Source organism: Thunnus albacares, chromosome 1 (genome assembly GCF_914725855.1).
Source record: "Thunnus albacares chromosome 1, fThuAlb1.1, whole genome shotgun sequence".
Classification (NCBI taxonomy): domain Eukaryota; kingdom Metazoa; phylum Chordata; class Actinopteri; order Scombriformes; family Scombridae; genus Thunnus; species Thunnus albacares.
The window spans coordinates 30,111,988-30,134,697 of record NC_058106.1 but is presented as its reverse complement, the minus strand read 5'-3'; the positions used below and the strand labels follow the sequence as shown (position 1 = coordinate 30,134,697).

The 22,710-nt window shown below is 39.3% G+C and overlaps 1 protein-coding gene across 1 annotated transcript in view; it reads right to left on the bottom strand.

Annotated features, from left to right (window-relative positions):
- LOC122984057 (transducin-like enhancer protein 3-B) overlaps positions 1-20,590 on the bottom strand; it is a 120,703-nt gene extending 100,113 nt beyond the window's left edge. The window contains exon 1 of the mRNA XM_044354359.1: positions 20,404-20,590. The gene's annotated coding sequence lies outside the window, so the exon portion shown is untranslated. The remainder of the gene's footprint in view (positions 1-20,403) is intronic.
- Between the last annotated feature and the right edge of the window lie 2,120 nt (positions 20,591-22,710).

The window sequence follows — 22,710 nt, the reverse complement described above, 5'->3', positions numbered from 1 at the left end:
TGTTCAGTTTATTTAGGTTTTTTCAGAATGAGGTTAAGGCTGCGTAGTTGTTTATAACTGTATGAACGTTATGACAGCGGCATGAATTAAATGTAACTACAGTTCTCAGCTTAAAGGAATAGTTCAGACATTTTGGGATTAAATTTATTCACCTTCTTGACAGTAGAACTCATAATAAATGAGAAGATCGATATAACTCTTGTATCTCTTGTATCTATTAAATATAAAGCTGGAGCCAGAAGACAATTAGTTTAGCGTTCCCGTAGTCTTGTCATCGTGAGGTTGCCGGCCAAGCAGCTGAGATTCCAGAAAGTCACCATTTCTCAGCCAAGAAATAGTACGGGACATAACCCCCCCCCTTTCTTTTTACACTTTGGTTTTGTACAGATCTAAACAAATAAGATACTTGTGTGAGCTGTAAGTGTGCTGGAAGGTGTATTATTTTTAACCTTTGTAAAGAGCTAGGATAGTTTTTTCCCTGTTTCCAGTCCTAATGCTAAGCTAAGCTAACTGTCTCCTGGCTCTAGCCTCCTCTAGGTATGAGTGTGCTATTGATCTTCTCATCTAACTCTCAGCAAGCAAATTTCCCAAAATGTCAAACAGTTTTTTGTAATACATTGTAGTTTTAGCAGAAACTAAGATAATAAAACGACTGCCTCGCACAAGGTGAAACTCAATGTGCACTGAAGCCAACTAAATACAAAAGTCTGGTCAATAATAAAACACTTAAACACATTTAAAACACAAGCTGACTAAAGTTCAGATGTGTAGGAATCAGTAAAAGTCATAGATAGATGAGTATGACATAAATACACCTACTGAAATTCATAATCAGTCAATATTTGTCTTGCTGACTTCATACTGAAAGTAGTCTCAAATACTGCAGTCTGTTACAATGCTCCGCAATATGGTATCATACACAAGTTGAACTGAATGTGGTATACGTTTGTGGATGTTAATTGATAGATATATTTTTATGCACGCACTGACTAAGCGTGCTATAAATCAGACCAAGAAAAGCCATGGACAGCCACTGAGGATTATATAGACTAAGACTTAAAGGGAAACCTGTGGAAAAGACACGTGCGCTGACAGTAATAGGAGGTTGAAGGTGATAAGTTTAAACTAACAAACGAATAAAGTAAAAACATATCTTACAAAGTGATCTGTAAGACAATATTGTTTGTACTAGTGTAACCTTTTAAAGGAAGGCTTTCCTCGAAGAAGGTGCTGACAGCCTCAGTCTCCCAGAAGCATTAAATGACATCAGCTTAACAATGACTAAATTCATCCCAGTTGAGTAAGACAACATTCTTGAATGTCACCTGAGTCATTTTCCAGTTTTCATCACTGCTTCTACCTAAGAGATCAATCATCACAGAGTAATTAATTTTAACCAGATACTGTAGCTGTACAGTAACAGTGACAGATGTACATTCATTTTATGAGAAAAAAAAAAAAAATCTGTGCCTGAAGGTGCGTGACTATGTGCTGCTCACTGTAAGCAGATTAGCACTAGTTCTGCCGGTGCATGGAGACAGCACTAACAACATATTAACCCTGTTGCTTTGTTTACCTCAGGGCTCAGCTTTCCTGGAGGCTACTAAATTAGCATTAGCCAGTGCAGCAATACGCAATTAAGCCCAGTCTGCTCCATGTCATGGGCAGATCAACACCATGCAAAGTCATGCTAATTGGCTTAACACTAAGCCTGTTTGAAGTGTGCTAGGTAGTGGCACTGGCTTATGACTGATACACAAATCTGGCCTCATCAAATGGATGCCCAGGCAGCCTAACCTTCGCTTTAGTTGTACATCAGTGATTGATTCATTCAGGAGCTCCTCTACAGTTGAGTTATTGACATTTCTCCATGAGGTGGCAAGCTCTGAGGGACTGGTTGTCCAAAATCTCAGCTGTAAAAATATGGTTGAGCACGAATGAGAAACACTCTTCCCTCCCTGAATCACAACTGCCAAAGTGTCCTTTGGCAAGGCACAGAAACCCTGATCATTCTAGTGGTCTCTCATGGACCAACAGCAAGAACTGACAGAAAACAGGTTTTACTGAGTTCTGCATCAGTATGAAGCAGAAATGAAATGATAAGTCACTCAGTAATTTTATTTTGTTGGCATACATTCCAGAAAACCGCAGGATATAATGCAGCGTGAAATAAATGCACCGCATTGTTAAAATTCAGGCAGCTTGTGGGGCATTTCCTCATTTTTTCCCCCCTCATCCTGTTAAGATATTTCAGGAAGACTTTCAAGGACATGAATTTGGATCTGCTTCTGTACCACTGCCTTTATGCAGTCTCCTCACCTGCCAAATTTGAGTATTACATTCAGCATTTTTTAGGGATGGCAATAAATCTGAATTTATTTGAAAGGGATGATGTGTGCAGGTGTGAATATGGAGAGAAGAAAGTCTTGCTTGATCTCCTCTTGTCTGCCAACAGGCTGACAGCGTCTCCCTTTCCAGGAACGTATTAGCATTCCTACAGCGCGCACCAATCCCAATACTCCTTGTTGGGTCAGAGAAATCAAAGCGACGCACATCTAAGGAATATCAGAGAAGGGGTGCATAGATTAGTGCCCACGGGTTGTATCGCTAATTAAAGAATAAGAGGGAAAATGGTGCTTGGCTGCTCTCTAAGGATATGCTGCTGCCAAGTGATTGGCTTCAGGTAATCAATAGCCTCCCTGGGTGGGAGAGGCTGCGGGATCGGACACTCACTTTTTAATTCTGAAGAAAAACAAATCCACTTTGCAGGGAGGGAAATGAATTACTGATAGGGATTTTCTAGGGTAAGATGAAAAAAAACCTGTATATTAAATCTATAAGAAGGTTAGAGCCAAGTGTTTTAAAAAAAAAAACAACATTGTTAATAATGTTTCTTTTAGACCATAGTCATGCTTGTCAAGGTTTAGCTTGTGCATCAATTGTGACCTTTGATGACACGTAGATCAATCTTTATAACAAAATCACTGTTTAAAATTTCAAACTATCATCTAAGTTACAAATGCACATCTGGTGGAAAGCTCCCAAATAAACCACTAAAAAGACAATTGAACACTGAACTCAATCATTTGTGTGAGCTGATAGATACTCCAATAAATTCTTATTGAATTGAGTATCATTGAGTCACAAAAGCTTTATCATAACTTGCTTAACAGTCTTCATCAGATTCAAATAGAACTTCTTGATTTTTTTTCTTACTTTATCTAAATAAATATATGAAATGAAATATGAAATGAACAAACTAAGTAAAAGGGATAATACAAACCATCTATGAGTCTGTCATTCCAACAGGCTACTTAAATCTGCATTAATGCACTTTTTAATATTATCAAATGACTATGTGTAATGTGAAAGGGGTCAGTTGTAGTTACAAACCTACAGATAAATATCAGCCAATTTTAAGTAGTGTTTAACATCTTTCAGCTCATTATGCTGGTTGTACTTTGCTGTTTGGCTGACTAACTTCTCTCATCAAGGTCATCTCACCCAAAAAGAGCTCTAAAAAAACCACTGAATGCAATCTGCCCAGCACCAACCTTCAGACAGATGTAAGTGAAGTTATTGACTACTTGGTAAAGAAAGGGGAACATTTAGCTGCTAAAGAAACAGATATTTTTCAGGAGTTGGTGGAGACCAAAGCAGAGCTAAAAGTAAAGTGAATATTGGACTTACATTCATCAGTTGGACAGAAACACGACTTATACTGTTGCTCCATATTTGATAGATAAGTAAATAAGCAACTGTGTGCTATATCAATGTTATAAGGAATCAATGTTGTGTTTGTTCCGCTGCCCGCAAGTGGCAAAAAGCAATTGATACTGATTTAGTATCTGTATTGTAAAAAAAAAATTAAATATTCAGAAAGTAAAGGTTCCCTTTTACTTTGAGTATCGATGTCTCCAGCAGGCTGTGCATCTCACCAAAATAAACTAATTATAGGTTATACTTTCAAATGAGTCACCCCAAAACAATTGAACCATTATTTCATATATTTCCCACAACTATTCATCAACCTAGAAATCCAATATGTAGACAGTTTAATAGCTAAGAGATGGAATTAGACTTACGGCAGCCAAACCTGCTAATGTTGGCAGGATTGTTCTGTTTACAGACAACTTACTGCAACCCTCCCATGTAAGAAATGCCTGAATCCAATCTGCAGGCATAACAAAGCCCCTCAGATACTAGGGTTAGGAGATTGTTTTTATTTTCGTATTGTCCAATTGTGGTTATTCGAGATCACCGGAAGTAGGAGGGGGTGGAGGTCCGTGTGTCTGTGCTTGGTGCAGCAATATCACAGCATTATGTTCCTTTTAACTACTCTTATGGAGCGCAGAGCAAAGTTTTGGTGAGCAGGCATATGGAGATCAATGGAAAAGAGACTGCAAACTGGTTTGTAATTAAGGATTTAAAATTCACTCATCACTTGTGCTGATTTATGGGGCTCAGTGTGTGGACACGTTGCTCCACTAGGAACATCTATAAATGCACAGCAGGGAGCAGGTTTTTATAACATTTTAATTCTGATGGTATTTTTTTAAAATTTGCATACACATAAGACCACATAAAATACAGATCATGAAAAATAAGACACGTGTCAGGAGAGGTCAAGAAGCCACAGGTTTACACAGCACACCTTCCCTCAACTTAAGGAGAAAAACCCAATACTTCACCCCTTTCCTTCCTCTGAACAAAGGCACAGTTTATTACCTAACATGGACTGACGGCTCGGCGTGAAGGAGGAAATGCTATGCAAGGCTAGACAGGAGACGACGGAAAAGGATTAGAGTGTGGGCAAGGATCGGATACAGCCTTATTTACAACTGACAATGTTTTTCTGTGGAGAAGCCACCCTTAATTTGCTGCTTAATAACTGACTTCCACCACCATGTTCAAATCCCCTTGAGAGGCTTTTGTGGTTTGTTCGCAAGATGTCTACGCTGCCTGCACTGCAAATTAGCCTTTCAGAAAGGCACCTCACCTTCCGGCCACAGCTTGCAACACACTTTTTTTTTCTTCTTACACTGTACCTTTCTACTTCTATCAGCCAGTAATAACCTTCAACTAACCTTTAAACCACTGTGAATAATTTAAATCCTATTTTCATATCAATGGAGGAGTCAAGCCAGGCAATTATCTTTTATCTGTGTACTTTGCTGTCGGAGCAAAGCATAATAAAGTCTTCCCAAGAGAGGAAGAGACAGAGAGAGAGAGAGAAAGAGAAAGAAAGAGAGAGTAAGACAAAGCGTAGATAGTGTAGAAAAGCCATAGGCCATAAGGGCTTAGTGGGGGAGGATAGTAGAGAAAGCTGATGAGAAAGAAAGACAGCAAGAGAGTAACATAAAGAATAGACAGAAAGTGTGAACGCTTGTGATGCTATCTGGAAGACTCTGATGAAAAGAATGAATAATTCACTAATGAGCAACAGATCTGTCATGGAAAGAAACGCTGCTTACATCTGCGCTGGTTTCCGGGAAGGGGATGTGGTGCCGCATGTGTGGTTTGGTGGCTGGAAGACACTGGTAGAAGACAGTGAAGATAAACATGAAAAATTGGCAGCTCAATTAGGACTTTTGGGTCGGTGTTTTCTTGGTGCGTAGCCGAAGGCTCCATTCTGTGACACGCTGCTGTCCTGGCCAAAGCCAGACTGTGCTAAAGCTCATTTGTATGACAGTGATTTAGAGCCATGTAGTAGATGGGTGCATCCCATCCCAGGAAAAAAAAAAATGGAAAGGGAGCAAGAAAAACAAAATGTGAAAAAGAAATTCCCCCTGGTACTCATTAAAATTCAGCAGTACAGCAACACCCTCCTCGCTTTGCTCTTCTTTCCCCTCCCTCTCTCTTCTTTTTTTTTTTTTTTCTTTCTCCGTCTGTTGCAACAGCCATCGTCTCGCCTTGTTGCCTCCCTGCATGCCTCCCTGGACTGTCCATGATCATTTTGATGAATTCATAAAACTTGCTGCATTCTTGATTGAGATGGAGCAGTGGAGAAAACAAGAGTGATGGAGAGAGAGAGAGAGAAAAAAAAAGCAATATCCACAACTGGAGGGGGAGAAGAGACAGGCAGTGGAGGAGGTGAAGGAGTGAACGTGTTTGGGAGTGATGGGATGCAGAGATAACAAGAGAGAGGGGTGAGAGGATGAGGGTAGCAGCTATAGGCTTTGCAATATTAATCTATAGTGCAGAGATAAAAAAGGACAGGTGAGCATTGCAAGTGAAGGCAGGATTTCCTTTAGTTAAGAGTGAATGGAGGGCACGTTATTGAAAGAGCTGCCATCTTTGAACCAGGACCAAACTTTTCTTGACTTGCATCTGCCTGCTTTACCAAAATCCCTGAAAAATAGGCCAGAGGCACAGCTCAAAACACCCAGGATCAGATCACACAAGGGTCTTCAACTCTACAGTAAAGCCACATGGAGGAGAAAAACAATATTAAACAGCTTAGTATCATTTATTCAGTGTGTTTACTTGCATGAGTTGAGCTCATAGGACTTGGTTTTACAATCCTGTGGTGTAATTGGCAATCATTCTTTGAGTGGGGGTAGGGGTAAACAATCTAAGACCAGATTAAGGATATATCCCTGTTATAGACAATTTATCTGTGTTGCACTGGCCAGTTTAAGATTCATATAATTTCAATCACAACTCCAGTGATGAAGAGTTTCTAAAACTATTCAGGGAGACAGTGAAACAGAGCTTGCATTAAGGTGCTCTGTAAAGTCCCTCCATTTTTCTTCTGTTAGGGTAGAAACACACCCAACCAACGCTACAGTTGGGTGGTGCCAAGGCCAAAAGTTCAAATAAATGAACTTTGACCTGAAAGGGTTGGAACATTCTTGCTTTGATAACCAATTACACTTGATATCTGTCATTCAAATAATGCCAGATAATTATAGCACATTATAGTGGGGGTGCTCTCCCTCACCTGATATAAAGCTTCAGGGCTACATCACATAGCAATATATTTAATGAGTGGGTGACTGTATTACCGTCATCTAGTATCGATAATGAGATGAGATGTGTCGGGAACTTTCTGATTCAGCGTAGGTGAAGTTTTACAAGTCAGGAAATATGGTCCGCCTGCCAATTATCAAACATAGAAATTCAAGAAATCTGGTTGTACAGTATATACACTCAGTTACAAATTAGCTAAACCTGTTTGTTGAACCTACAAATGATGTTGATTCAACTTAAGTTATTTGTGGGGCTGTAGTTTGTGGTGATGTTGAATTGTATTTGGTTAAAAACAGAGGTGTTTTTCCACCTCTCAGTTTATAAATGGGATGGATGAAAGATAAGAAACGTCTGTCTGTTTAAAGGAATACAATCCAATATAACTACAGCCTCCAAAATGACCATAAAGTTAAATAACACCTTTATAAAACTATTTCAAAAATGCTGAACATTAAAGATTCAATGAGGGTATGATATTATTGAAGGACTATTGTATTAGACTGCACTAGTTTTAGATAGACGTACCTAATAAACTGGCAACTGAGTGAAAACATACTGAGTGACAGTTATGCTCAGAGCCACATCTGATTTGTCCGATTATTTTCCTTCCGGCTACATCACGCAGCAACCACGGGCCCAGAGCAATGTCAAGCAGCCGCTGTCAATCTTATTTTGCAAGACTGTATATGTGTGTGTGTGTATGTGTGTGTGTGTGTGTGTGTATTACATATGTGTGTTCCATCCCATCCATCTGTTTGCATCTTCTCTGAGTGTAGGCGCATGAATCAGTTTATGTATGTTACATCATGTACTGTGTGATATAACTGCATATGTATACGCATATTCACAGGTTCTCACATTCATGAGTCTTTCTCACATCCATATGAAGACACAGAACCAGAGGGGAAATGGAGAAATCATGTAACAAGTAAGGTCGAATGAGGTCTTGGTTCTATCCAGGTGGTTTTCCAAATGTAGTGAGATCATTTTAGGGATTTTTTTTTTTGTCTTCTTCAGTTAACTTCAAAGGTAAACTATAGGTGCTTGTTTAATATAAATGACAATTACTGTATAGTGAGTGAGAGGTAAGCATTTCTTATCCCTGCTGTTTGATGAGAGTGTGCCAGGTTGATTTGAAGGGAAAGAGACATTGACTAAGTGATCAAAACTCTACTGTCTCTGTGCTATAAATAATAGATCTACTGTATAAAATCTTAGAGAGCACTGCTACACACTGTTACAAGTCTATCGCCCAATACATACATTAACATACATCAAGTGTAGAGAACATGTGAGGCCTCTGCTCACATAGCTAATTCCCTGGTACCAGTCGCAGTTTCTAAACTACCAGCCCTCACATGGAAACCACAGTCAATGTGATGCTAAAAATGGCCACTTTTTTGAGGTGTGTGCGATCTCAAGAAGACATATTGTGAATATGGCCCACACACAAATACACAGTAGGTTTACTGTATATCGAGGAGCAAAATAATACAAACAGCAATTTACTTTTACAAAATGTTTACAGAGTGAAAAAATACAAATGTGTCAGTAATCCAACCATCAACAAAATCTTTTATAGGTATACTGTAAATAACACAGAAAATGAAGCAATAGTTATGACTCATCATCCTATAAATATGTATAAAAGATAAATAGTGGATGGCACCGGTCATCAAAGATCTTATATTGCTGTCTGTTTATATATCATAGCTGATGTAGTCTAATACAACATCCCTGCGGTAAAGCCTACCTTATTAAAGGTTATAATGTTCAGTTTTTGTTCAAACTGTGTTCATTCAACTTTATGGTCTATTGGGAGACTGTTGTTTGTGGCACTGCTGAACTGTAGGATGTTATACTGAGAAGTGTTTATAGTATTTCTACAATCATTGATATAAATGGGCTGGGCAATATACTAGAGACACCTATCAGTATAATGTTCAGGGCTGTTTTATTAGACTTTATTAGTTTTAGCTCGGTTTACTTAATAAAATAGTAACTGAGTGAACTTTGTCCTTGTCAGGTCTCCAATGTTGACAGAGAACTTTACGCAATAATAACGTCATTTGCAAACTTTCAAGACGAACATGTTGATATAGGACAGTTGTAGATTTTGCACATTTCAAAAGGTCAGATTTATTACTTCAAGGCCAAGCGTCTATTAATCCCAATCATGTTATTTCTCTCTTAAAATTTATTTGCTGCCCCTTCGCCACCACAACCACCCTCGCTCACACAAACACATACGCATAGAGCAGAAAAAAAAAACATGCTTTCCATTTCCCAATGGTTGTTTCTCAGCCTTTGAATTACACACACTGACTAATTGACCAACAGCCTGGTGCAGAATCTATCCCCAGAGAGACAGCAGAGAGAGCGAGAGAGAAACAGAGAGATAGAGAGAGAGAGAGAGGCTGGTTAGGCACCATCACAATGAGAGCGGACTTAATGATGTGCTGAACATCAAAAAAAGTCCTTAATAAGCTGAGAAATTCTCTCCATATTTTCCCTTGCAAACAGCTTGTCTTCTAAAACATACTGTATACGTTTCTTTAGAAAAGCACAATTAGACAATTACACTAAAACGTATAAATATCATTAAGACATATTCAGAGCTAATTAATTTAGAGGATGTAGCATTCTCATGTGGGGAAGGAGATGGAAAATACAGAAATAATAGAGGCGGCGAATGTTGCATTCAATTTTCTTTTTGTTAATTTGCAGACTACCCGCTGGGAGAGGTAAAATAACCCCCAGTCAGACTTTTTTCTTTTGCTGTTAATAATAATAGAGTTGCTTTTTCAAGCTAGGCAAACACAGAGCCTGATTTGCATAACTTAGGATGTGCAGGAAAAGGGCCAAAATGTCCTTAAAAGCCGCAGCAGCTTCGGTATGTTTTTGTTTTGGTGTCGTTACCCCTTTTTCACTTTAATGTGCTAATAAGTTGTAAGAGGCAGTTCTCTGGGTTTTTGCACAAGCACACACACACACACTTGCTCATTATTCTTTTATCAACTCTCCCTTTTCATAACTCATCTCTCTCAGTGACATATACTGTCACCCACAGCCCCTCTTGTCTCCCCCTTCGTCTCCCAGGGGAAAGATGCCCAAGCTTCTCTTATGACAGATCTGTTCCCTGCAGATTTGAACTGCATATCCTGACTCTCTTCAAGGTGACAGACTGTTGTATGCTCTGCTTTACCCCGATTTGCCCCTAAAGCACGCCCCAGTGTCTTAGTCACTCTGTCTTCAGCACAAAGCACACATTTCCCACAGATCAGATGCCACCTTATCCCTAAATACTTTATCAAAGAATAGCTTTGAGTATTTTGAAAAGTCGGCTGTAATGTTGTTTGATTTGTGTTTAAGGTAATTTATATTTGACTTGTATTTTGCAAAAACTATTTCAAAAGATGTGAGTAGTGTTGTTTTATATATACTTTATGATTTATAAGTCACATGACTGATCAATGAAAGGAAACCACTTAAGACAAGGGAGCCAAAAAAATGTTTGGTGTACTTGGTTGTTTATAATTAATGATGACAAAGCATGTTACATAAAGTTTGATGCTGAATGAGACCAAAATAAATAAATCATAAGAGCAGTGATGAAACAGAAGACCACAGAGAGGAAAGGAGATGCCTGACTTCCATCATTTCCACTTGCGTGCATGTACAAGTACACACTCCCAGCAGTGTGTCAAAAAAAGTCCAATTCACCTGCAAATCAGACACATTTATGTGCCAAATGAGGTGTGCTGGCAGCAGCACGTTCCTCAGGCAGCGTTACCACCCTTCAGGTTTCAGTGGGGTTTAACAAGACACATGAAAGTATCCAAGATGTCCACTCTTCCTCTCATCCATCGCATCCAATAAAGGTGAAGCAGCAGCAGAGGCTCGGGATGAGACTGATTTTTCTGCCTCATTCTCTTTTTTCACCTCAAGCTAGTCAGAGCGAGTTAACGTCTCACCCCGATGTGTTCATAATTCAAATGGCAATGCTGTCTGCCGCGGTGACGTGCCATGCATTATTCAGCACAGCGCCTTCCTCCCGCAAACAGACAAATAGAGCACAATCACGGTGGCACTAAGGCAAACAGCAAACAATCAAAATGGCAGACATTAATTGCTTAATTGGGAGACAAAACAAATGGAAGTTGACAAAGAGGAAGCAGTCATTTATACTGGCAGCTAGACATCATTTGAAACTGGCTTGAGTTATTTTACAGGTGCATGCCGAGGTTAAACAAATAATGACATGTTTCTACTGTATATAGATGTGTACGACACTATTTATTTACTTCTGGTTCCTGAATGATATTTTGCTTCCAAAAAAGCAAAAAAGTACAAAAAATTCATGATGATCTGACATATGGTTGATAGTAGAGCTGCTACTACTGATCAGTTACTTCTGTTATCAATGAATTTAACAGTTATTCACTCAATGTATCGATGTGGTCTGTAAAATAGTGAAAAAAATCCCCCTCACAATTTCTCAGAGATCAAGTTGATGTCTTTGGTCTGACCAATAGTCCAAAACCAAAAGATACTCAATGTACAATTAAAAAAAACTGAGAAAAACAGCAAATCCTCATATTTGAGAGGCTGGAACCACAAAATATTTGGGATTTTCTATCATCTTATCAATTAATCAACCAATTTTTTTCAGCATTTTCTGTATTATTTGGGGATAAAGTTGTGTGTTAGTGTTGGTGAAAATGACATCATATAAAAAGCTTTAATAATAATAATAATAATAATAATAATAATAATAATAATATGTTTGCTTCCTTGCAGTCTTTTAAAAAAAAAGTGTATAAAGGTTTTTCTGCTCAAAAAGTGATATACTGTGGGTGCAAAGGAGGAAAATTTGTGATGTGTGGCAAATATTTGATTAAACAAACAAACAAACAAAAAACAAAACAAAACAAAACAAAAAAACGTTACCTGAATTCATAAACATGGTTATTGTGAATAGATTCAGGATATGATATTTGCTATTTATCGATTATTCTGGCAAACATTTAAGAAAAATCCTAAGTAGGACTGGGTTATTTTCTGTAAACTCAATCTATTGATCAAATCTAACTTCACACTTAGAGGTCTACCAAAGATCAAATGATGTGTATGCATAGACCTGTTGTTCAATAGCCTGAGTCAATACTGCCGATACAATCCTGTGTAAGGAGTGTGAGGTGAGGTAGCAGGTTGCTCCAGGTTGATTAAAGATTGACTATAATCCCAGACAGACACTGACAGTCTCAGAGGACAAATACAAGAGAATCATCACCACTTTAATCAAGTGCCCACTGCACTCCAACATGATCAATCAAATAACGATCAAAGAAACAGTAGCAGGAGACATTATTCTGCACCCAGAAAACAAGAAGCTCCATGTTTTTCAGTGCAACTTCAAAACTGATGATCAGCCACAAGCTGTCAAAGTCTCCTTCTGTTCAAAGCAGCTACGTTTCCTTAAATCTCACACTGCATAAACCAAAGCAGTTGAGTAAAAGCTTCCTGCCTGAGAAACCGGTAGCATGTCAGTTCATACCCAGTGGTGTGTGTGAAAGCCAGTTGAAGGGAGGGGATGTTGTTCCATCTGACATGGCTCCTCCGCCCACCTGACAAAGCGCTAATTTGGGAGCGGTTGTTCCTTTGTTTCTCGGAGGAATAGAGCCACCAGGTGGCCGCTGAACCTGTCTGCTGATGTCATGTCGCACAAAACACAACACAGCATGCAGGGGCGGCCTGTGGCATGGGCCACATAGGTGGTCACCAAGGGTGCCAAATGAGTTTTCATTGTTTTGTTTTTTTTAACCAACAGGTGTGCTTGTATACAGCTTTTGGAAACAGATACTTCTTCGCTCTTGTTAATGTTTTTCCTCTTTTTTCCTCATTGATTTGCAGGAGTTTTCATCTGGTTTGTTTTTCAAAGCCTTACTGGTCGGTCAGTTTTCAGCTGACAGCCACCAAACTTCATGTGCTACCTCAGGCCATGCCACCAAACAGTCATTGAACGGTGCCTTTACTTGTCTTTTTGTCTGGAGGACTTTGTCTGGGTTAGAGGCACCATCAGTGCTCTTTATTTTTGGTTGAGTTCATTTTTGAAGTTCTAGGACTGGAAGTACTATTGTTGCACTTCTTTGGGGGCTCCAATCTAAAATCTTACCTAGGGCACCAACCATCAGGACCGGCCCTGCCAGCATGGACGCATCAGAGCATCTTCACAAATTTAGGGGTTCACATAAGAATCTCGATTCTTATCTCCTACGATTCTGAATCGATTCACAAATGTCAAAAATCAGTTTTCTAAAGTTAATAACATGATGTTGACAGAACGAAAAAGGTGTAACTCAACTGTGAGGACAGTGCAGCACCAGGACAGTCTACAGTGCGCACACGCTAGAGTTACCTCATAGTTCATCTTGAAAAAAGGCAGCGGTTGCAAGCATGCTTTGCGAGATGAGCATGGTGTATGTTGTGAATTGTCTAGGCCGTCGCCCAGATATTAACACTAGCAGAGCAGCAATCAGCAGTAACAAACGAGACCAGCTGATCAACACAAATAACTCGGTGCTCAGTCTGTTTCACCTCAGAAACCCTGCGCCTACTCAGCGTCTTGTAGAACAATGTCTTTCCTCAGAGCTAACGGTGCAGCAGAGAGGCTGCTCTCCACTACTGGAGACATGACGATAATAACAACACAGCGGAGCACTCCTCCTCTACTCACTACTCATTTTGTTATTCTCATACAGGCAGGAGACTGGAAGATGCTTTCAAATCAATGAATTCATTAATTAATGCAGTCAACTTTTTAAAATAAAAAGGCTGCAGACCATTTATCTTAATTGCCAGTTATGTTTCATGTTGTATTTCAGTGGAATAAGGACACCAGTGAATGGTTTTGCACACAGTATACTGAAGCAAGAGATTCCAAGAGAAGATTCCCTATAGCTGATGGAGACTTGCTGTACATTTTTTTTTGCTAAACTGTGCTGATGCACACTTCAAAAATGTATGCATTGACAAAAAACACACACATTCATGCCACACATGGAGTGAAAAAAAAGGAGGAGACACTTGTTCTAAAAAGACACTGATTTATATTCCAAAGTGCTCGTGTCAGATCCCGCCATGTAAAAAGGGTTCTATTACTAATAAATGAACATACGATAAAAAAGAAAAGATTCCCTTCAAATCTGCCTGTGTTATGTGAATCTTTTATGCAAATGGAATTTCAAATGAGGTGGAGCTATCTTCAGAGACCTTGACTGTTTTTCCACAGCCCTCTATTAAAATTTATGCCACCGCTGATTTATAAATGTTATTAATAGCTTGCTGCTGAGGAGGGAAGCAAAAGTGATGAAACAGCTTCACTTCACTCTTTCTTCTCCTCGGTCCCTCTTTCCCATCGCTGGTCCAGCAGGTCCCTCGTCACTCTCTCTCACTCTTTTATGCTCCCTCTGTTTCCCACTCTCTCTCTCTCTCTCTCCTACTCCTCTGTGGTGTCTCATAGTGATTTTATAATTGGGCTCTGCTCATTGTTATTCAAAACCCTGTAGAACCAATTAGTGGCAGACCTCCCGACCTTCAGTTGCTATGTAATGGTGGTAACTAAAGACTCTAAGTGAGGCAGCTGAGAGCAAAGGTCTGAATTTTCTTTAGTTCCTGATTAATAATTCTGTCAACCCTATCACATGCAGACATTAAACAGAATTGCTAGTTTAAGGCCCCCCCGCCTTTTTTTTTAGAGCTTTCTTTTCTCTTTTTTACTGCTCTTTTATTAATCTTTAAAGATGGCCTGGATGCTCCCACCCTGCTCTCTTGTCAGATAAATGTCGAGATAAAAGGATAATGAGACTTTGCAGGGAACCTGGTACAGTCAGGGAGGGGTGGCAAGTGACCTCCGCCAACAAGTGGACAGTCAGAAACGGAGCTGATTTCCAGCAAGAGAGCAGAAAATACAAGGTTTTTTGTTATTGCTGGTAGCCGACACTTTTTTTTTATCACATCTCAGTCTTTTATTACTGATTTTTATTAAAACATAAAACATCACACAACTGTTGGCTGTGAAATACCTTTCTGTTTCTGACTGGATTCAGGGTCACAGATTGCTAACAGACCAGAGATTATGATGCAATGTTGTGACAAAATGATATGTGAAGCTTTGAGATTTTTTGTCATGCAGCTTATTCTGTATTTCAGGTATCAAGTGTTTCTGATCTTTGTTTGCATAAACTTGTTATTTGTTCCCTCAAATTAATTGTTCCTGCGGGACTTACAGGTACAAAATTGAGACCTCAATTTGCTCAATACATTCCCTAATATTAGGCTACTACAATGAAGTTACTCTAGTAACAGGAGCTGAGCTGTTGTTGTGGCTAGTCTGGCTTGTTATAGAAGTAGCGACAACCATTCTGTGTGTTTTAGTGTAAAGTTGCCCTCAAGTTACTGAATTAATTAAATCAAGTCATTATATCACATTTATTCCATTTGTCCTTGTTGAGCTTTTCTGCTACATTGGAAGCTGTTACTGCTGTGCTAAACCTGCAGTTTTGAGCAGATTTGAGCTGTTAAAACCGCATTATCATTTTTTTAATTAAAAATGGTTTAGATTACTATGAGTAGTGTCAAAGGGGTAACTATTATTACCCAACACTGCTGTTCTCAGCTCTACAAAGTGTTTTTCATCTTTTTTTGCTCTGGTTCAGTCTCACTGCTCTCACCAGCATTGTTTCCAGCGCAGCAGGCCGCTGTTTTCAGCAACAACAAAAAAAAAGCTCAGATAAACCCAGTGTACAAAGAAAAAGTTAACAACTCGCTGGAGAGCATAGTGTAGCATTTAGCAGCTAAAGAACCACATATTTCCTTCAGGAGTTGGTGGACAGAATCAAAACTCCAACTGAATGCTAATGTTGCTCTGCGTCAGGTGGATGTATAAACAGGCAACTTTTTGCTAACATGTTCACTTTATAGGGTGATACTACAGTATATGTCAATGTTGCGTTCACAAGTGGCCAAAAAGAATCACTCAATGCATGTTTAAAGTCATTATGTGAATTTGAATTTTTCCATCCTTGTTGCCCTCTTTGTAGTATTAAAAAATAAACTGTGGCAGACAACCAGGCACCCAGACATAAACAAAAACTAATCACATTCAAATTCTCACCCAGTGGCTTTAAAAGTAACATTTGACATCCTTAAATCTATTAAACCTATTGGGAGATGAGGGTACATGATAAAAGGGTCCTAAACAGGGTTTATCATTACTTAGTTAAGCTCTTTCCGGGCCACGTTGAAGAAACGTCATATCTTAGACTTCAGTTAAGATCTTCTATGCTTTTGGAAACCTATAAATTCTTCTTCAATTTCTCTACAAACTTTTTTCATCTTCTTGCTTGCTATATCAGGCCAGCTTGAACTTCCACTGTTACAAAACAGATAAGAAAGAATGTCAGAGTATTTTTTTTTTTTTTTTTGGGTGACAGAGTTCCCTGATTCTTATCTTTGTAAGGAACTTCCGCAATTCAAAGCCACTAAGCTGTTATTAAATGTGAGATACCAAAGCAGAAAAAGCAGAGGTATGAAAGAGGAAATGAGAATGACAGAGACGGAGAACAACATAGCAATTTAACTTCACCTGAACACGTCTGGAGATGTTGTCCTTTGACATCCACAGGGAAATGTCTGTATCAGCCCGGCCTAAACAAAGACAACCTGCCACAGTCTATACACGTCTGGCTGGGCCCTGCTCATGCTCCCAACAAACAGAAGATGAACTTTCCACGACCTTGTCAACACTGAGTCACAGTCGGAGAGAAGTCTTTGTTCACCTACAACAGTAAATGCTGACAAATATCATAAGACAGACCACAGTCACAACAGATAACTCAGATGTAACATTAGGCTTAGCCAGATGTCACCCAGTAACACTTAGGCAGCACCTGACAGCAAGGAAACATCTAACATGCAGAAAGAAAGCCTCAGGAAATCCCTATAAATATATCAGCAGAGAGACAGACTAACACACAGATGTAATGTTGACTTATTGATGGACATGCAGACAGATACTGGCTGACAGACAGAGAGGTACAACACAGAAAAAAGGTGAATACGGGCTCTTTCATTTTCCAAATTACAAGCAATTACAGTCAGTAGGATTCAACAATAATAGTTTTTATATTGAAACTGCCTATTGAAAGAGTGCAATTGTGAGAGAGTCGTGATTTTAATCAAACTTTACATAATAAACTATGTCTTAACGAGTTGGAGGCAATGAAAGTTTGAGCCAACGACCCCTGATTTCACTTACTACAATAACTTTTATTTAGCTTGGTGAAACAATAAAAAGCTGTGTGGTTAAAATGCTCTGTCGCCGGTTTCTGTACCATTTATGGTTAGTCCAAGATGCTTTTGTCATAGAAGGTACACCATTCTGTAATAATTTTGATGTTTGAAAACATAGGGAGTGCACTGCATCTTTTTACTCTTAAAAAAAACAGACCGGCAAGTCCTCCTCTGTGTAAATGATCTATGTAATCATCTTGCATACATTTGGTGGTTGGCCCCATGCAGGGTGCTACTTGTTATGTAGCAGCAAGAGCTTTGAAACCTGAAATGGAGTGCATATGATGTTGCACATATGACATTATATTTCCATCAGCTGATAATCAAACAGCAGAATGAGGTGGAGATGTTGTCGTAAACTTACATGTCTTTTTGTTGTTTTTTTTTTTTAAGCATTGGTAGAGAAAGTGAAATACCTTTTCTACTTTGATTCAGCAGCGACAAGTTGTAGGAAATCTGTGCATTTTGATACTGCTGGTACACATGGCATTTTGTTTTTACAGCACCCTTGATTCATAAATGGTATGTGCTGTTGTGTGGTGAACTGAAACGGTGCAGAAACCACATCCCACCAGCTCAAACTGGCACTGTGCCAGTTGGGCTTTGGAGTGCACCCTTTTAGATGAGTAGCTAGCTAGTAGTTGTTTAAGCTGTCTGTATCTCCCTATTAAATATTCAAGTGTATTATATGGTAATTTTAAGCTAATCAGAATGAAAGTTCTGAGTCAGGGCTTCCGGGATTTAGGGCTGTGAGGCAGCTGTCAGTCTGTGACGCGTACGTTAGAGCTGTCAGCAGTAACACTCATAAGGTCAGATGTGACTTATCAGCAGTTTGTTACCATAGGTGGATAACTATGCAGCTGTTGCATCTAATACCACGAGTTTTGAATGTCAACATTTTATTCATCACTGATTGATGTCAAATAAACCACTTGAGTAACATCTTTAAAAAGGTGAGCTAAGTTGGTCTCTTTTTTTTTTCTATAGTAAACTCGCTTACATAGGAGATTTTTTTTTTTTTTTTTTTAAAGAAGCCTGGGAGGCTGCGTTATGTCTGATTTTAAAGTACAAACATTATATATTTGTGGTAATGCTTGCAACAAATGTATTTTGTCTAATACATGTCTGTAGTTACATTTATTGAAAAAAAAAGTAGATTGCAAATATATAAGATTCATCCATGAGATGAGTCTTTTATGCCACATTTGAATTTATACTTGTCAAGTGTAACAACACAACATTTAATATAGTTACTGACACAGAAAAAAATGTAAATTGAAAACTTATGGATATACTCTCTGTGCAAATATAGCTGGTAAGTGATAAGTGAGGGAGGTAGATAAATGAATGCAGCTTTGGAGAAATTCATATCCCCTCAGGAACAGATGATGTTCGAAAACAGTAGCCTTATCAGTTCATGATACCTGTCAAAGTTCTGTCTTAATTGACATCTCATATTAAATCCAGACAGACTGCCAGACATGTTGTCCAGATTGGTCCAGAACCTGAATTTCAATGCTCAATGTGTGTTATAAGCTGTAGGAGTAATTGGCCTACGAGCCAGATGGAAAGTAAATGCTTTTATCACCACTGGCATAATGTGCAATGATTGACATGGAAAAGCAAGGATTGCTATTTCAATAATCTCACTTTAATAAGAATTCATGAGGACAGTTTGCCTGATTTCCTCCACTCTGGTTGTGTATATGTTTGAGAGAGGAAGAGTGTGTGGGTGCACATTTGTATATGTGCATGATTGAGTGTGAAAAAAGCGATGGAGGAGTGGGTGCAGGAGAGACAGAAAGACAGCAAAACAACATCAAATATCTTATTTTCACTGTGGGCTGCCAGACAAAAAAAAAAACAGCTAATGAAAAGCAGAAAAAGCCTGTTTTCAGTCCTCCTGCGTACAGACACCGAGGGCTTGTGTAAGAGGAACTAATGACACAGATGAGAAAACAGCCCTCTAGTTAGTCCCATTAGCTTTACTAATAATGAACTATGAGACCTTTCACACAGCAGTCTGAAAGCCCTTTAGCTCAGGGTGCTAAAGGCCATTTTACTATGCATAATGTTAACCCATTAAGAGTCTACAGTTCCCCTTAATCAGTACTGGTTTCCTCTCTTGTGTAATAAATACTGGATTATTCAGAGCTGATGCTTCCTCTTACCAAATTGGCAGTTAGCAAACCAATCCAACCACACATTCAAGTGGATTAATTGATTCAATGCATGAACGCACGCATGCACGGGCACAAACACAAACAAACACACTCCCACACATGTGCACACAGACACAAAAAACACTTCTCCTGCATAATATCAAGACTAGAACTAATGAGTGCCAGACAAATGCAACTAGCCAAGGCAAGGGACAGATACCACTCCTCTTAATAGCTACAGCAGGAAAGGATGTATTAATAATTGCTGGGACAATATGTTAATGTGTTAACTGCTGGTCTGACAGCAAATCAGGCACCATCTCTTTCTAGAAAAATCTTTTCCTAAATATATGTCAAAGTATTCCCACATAAGATGCCAAGAATTCTGTCACAACAAGCAATGTCTGGAGCAGCTCATGCCTGTCGCATTCCCAAATAGTTTACTTATCTGTACTGATATCAAACCACCCCACCTCCTTTGGCCCTGCTTTTATTGTAACCCCATCTGTCACAGAGATAGACATCAACATTTTCCTTTCATATATTGCAAAAATGCAGCTGGATTCTCGCATGGCAGCCTTGTTTACTCTCTTGTAACATCACTCTTGTTTCAGTGTCCTCTTTTATTTAAATCTGAGTGCTTGTGGAGATAGGGGAGGACGGATGTGCAATTTGTTGGCAGGATAGGAAATGAAGCTTCCTGCTTTTTATTGTGATGCTGGTGGAGTCACATGACACTACTGGGGATGTGTGGCTTGTGGAAAGAAGAAGTGAACCCAGCAGTTTCATCAGACTGCTCTCTTTCTTTCATGGCTGGTACAAGAAGGGCAACAGGGGTAAAGGGGAAGGACCTCTGAGGCAGAGTTTGATACACTTCAATCAGTTAATACACAAAAATGGAGGTATAAAGCCTTACCAGGTGGTGAGGCAGGCAAGGGTCAAAACCAGAGAAGGCAGTCCAAACAGGCAAACAAATCCAACAAGGAGCAGGCAAGAATCAAAAGTCTATTAAACAGGCAAGGTCCAAAACAGGCAAGTAACAGGTCTCTACAGATAACCAGAACACAGATACACAGGCTAGAGAGCAAGACATGAAGCATAAGGCAACTGGTATAAGTTGTGAGTGGCTGATGAGGGAATGGATGGAAAAGGCCAGGTAACTGCAGGACTGATGAGAAGTGGGAACAGGTGTGTAGATGGAGAAAGGAGGGAAAGTCTGAGGGCATCTGGTGGACAGCTTGAGCATGGCAGGTCTGGGGAGTTGGAGGAAAGTACCATGACCCGGGAGAAATGAGCCGGGGCTGGAGACAGAGACACAAAGCAGTGCAGAGGGCTGGAGATGAGAGTGTGTGGCTGCAGACAGGGACTGAGGGGCAGATTGTGACACTTTCTATCACACATATATTTACATATTTACAGTACAAATTTGAACTAACACATTATTTGTTACTGTTAACTCACATAGCCTATCCTAAAATACTTTGTAGAATTAACACAGTTTTTTTTCCATCTATGGTGCCTCAAGAAGTGATAAGCCAATGTTACTGTGAGGGAGTTGCATTTTACAAAGTCAGTAAACAGCCTCAATTGTATTCACGATTTTGCCACCTAGGGTGTCAAATCCTAAATACTACATCACATTGTTTCTCAGATGGTTATGGTTTGGTGTCACGATTATCCATTTAGCATGGCACGCTAGTTTTCTCCAGCTTGTGCTCATGAAGACAACAACAGCCTAGTTTACTAACAGGGCAACAGGGTACACAAAAGGTCAGACGGACAGTGCTGCTCTCTGCTTTTTTGTCTTCTGTGAGAGTAAGTTAAATATCTTTAGGTTTTAGACTGTTCAACAAAACAAGTTATCTGAAGAAGCCATTTTTCATTATTTTACCTTCATTTTCATTTTGTAGGCAAACTAATCTGTCAAAAAAAGTTCAGCAGATTGTTGACAATGAACATCATCATTAGTTGTGGCGCTCCCTGGTGGCCAACGGATTAAGTTGCATGCCATATAAAGTCTGTGGTTCGACTCCGATTCATCGTTCCTCGTCTCTCTCCCCTTGTTTCCTGTCATCTCTCAACTGTCGCTATCTAGTGAAAGGCATAAAATGTCTCAAAAATATATTTAAAAAACATTATACATGCAAACAGAATATGGTACCTATTCGCAGTAACTATAGCCTTGGGGAGACTGATCAGACTGATCCTTTCTGCCTAGAGGCAGGCCAACAAGCTTAGATCTAAACAGCTGCCTTCAATGTTCTGAAGAGAGTCCATCTTCTAAATTACCCGTCATTCACTGTGATGGTAACACCACTCACATTGCACATTGTAACATCACAATGGCCAGATAGTACTCTGCATTTAACCCCTACACTAAGTGTTCCCGAAAGCCTTCAGAACTATCAGAATAGAGAAAATGTTTTTGGACATTATGGTGTCACCGTGACCTTAACTTTGAAATTGCTATTATCTTGGTGCGGTGTGGAGACACCAATGACTCAAGGTTTTAGAAGGGAAATGGTGCTGTTGCAATGAAGCTTGGTTATGTGGCCTAAAGTTGTACTGAAATGACACAGCAGCAGGCGAGTCAAAAAACAGAAAAAAGGGGGAAGCTGAGGTTGCACAGAGACCTCTGGATATAACCGAAAGTTCAGCAAAGAGAAAGAGAAATGATGGAGTAAGAAAAAGAGAGAGTGGGAGGGGGGATGTGATGACTATGATCTAAATGAGGCTGATGAGAGGTATAAGTTGAAGGGGAACAAAAAGAGAAATGAGAAAGGGGAAGTATAAAGAGGAGAAAAACGTAGGTGTGAAATGCAAGATGAAGTAGTCATTATGTTGGGTATTGGTTTAAGCATCATGTGGTTGTGGTGAGTACACCCGGGTCTCTATCCAGCCAAGTAGAAAGCAGGTTGTGAAAGACAAATATGCTGACCCAAACCCATGATGTTCCGCAAAACTTAACAGCAGTTTCATGTTCACACAAAAAAACACATACAAAAACAAGAGCTGAAAATTCAAGTTGACTAACACAGGCATGTCATGTTCCTTTTTTTAAACCTCATACAAAAGATACAATGAGGACTGTTGTGAGTGTCTGTATTCAATAGTTTTTTTTCTTTGTATGTATTACTCTCAAAGCTAAAAAGAATTAACATTTAAATCTCTTATAGCGTTTTTGGTGGTGCATAATTTAAAGTGAGCACACGTTGAATCATGA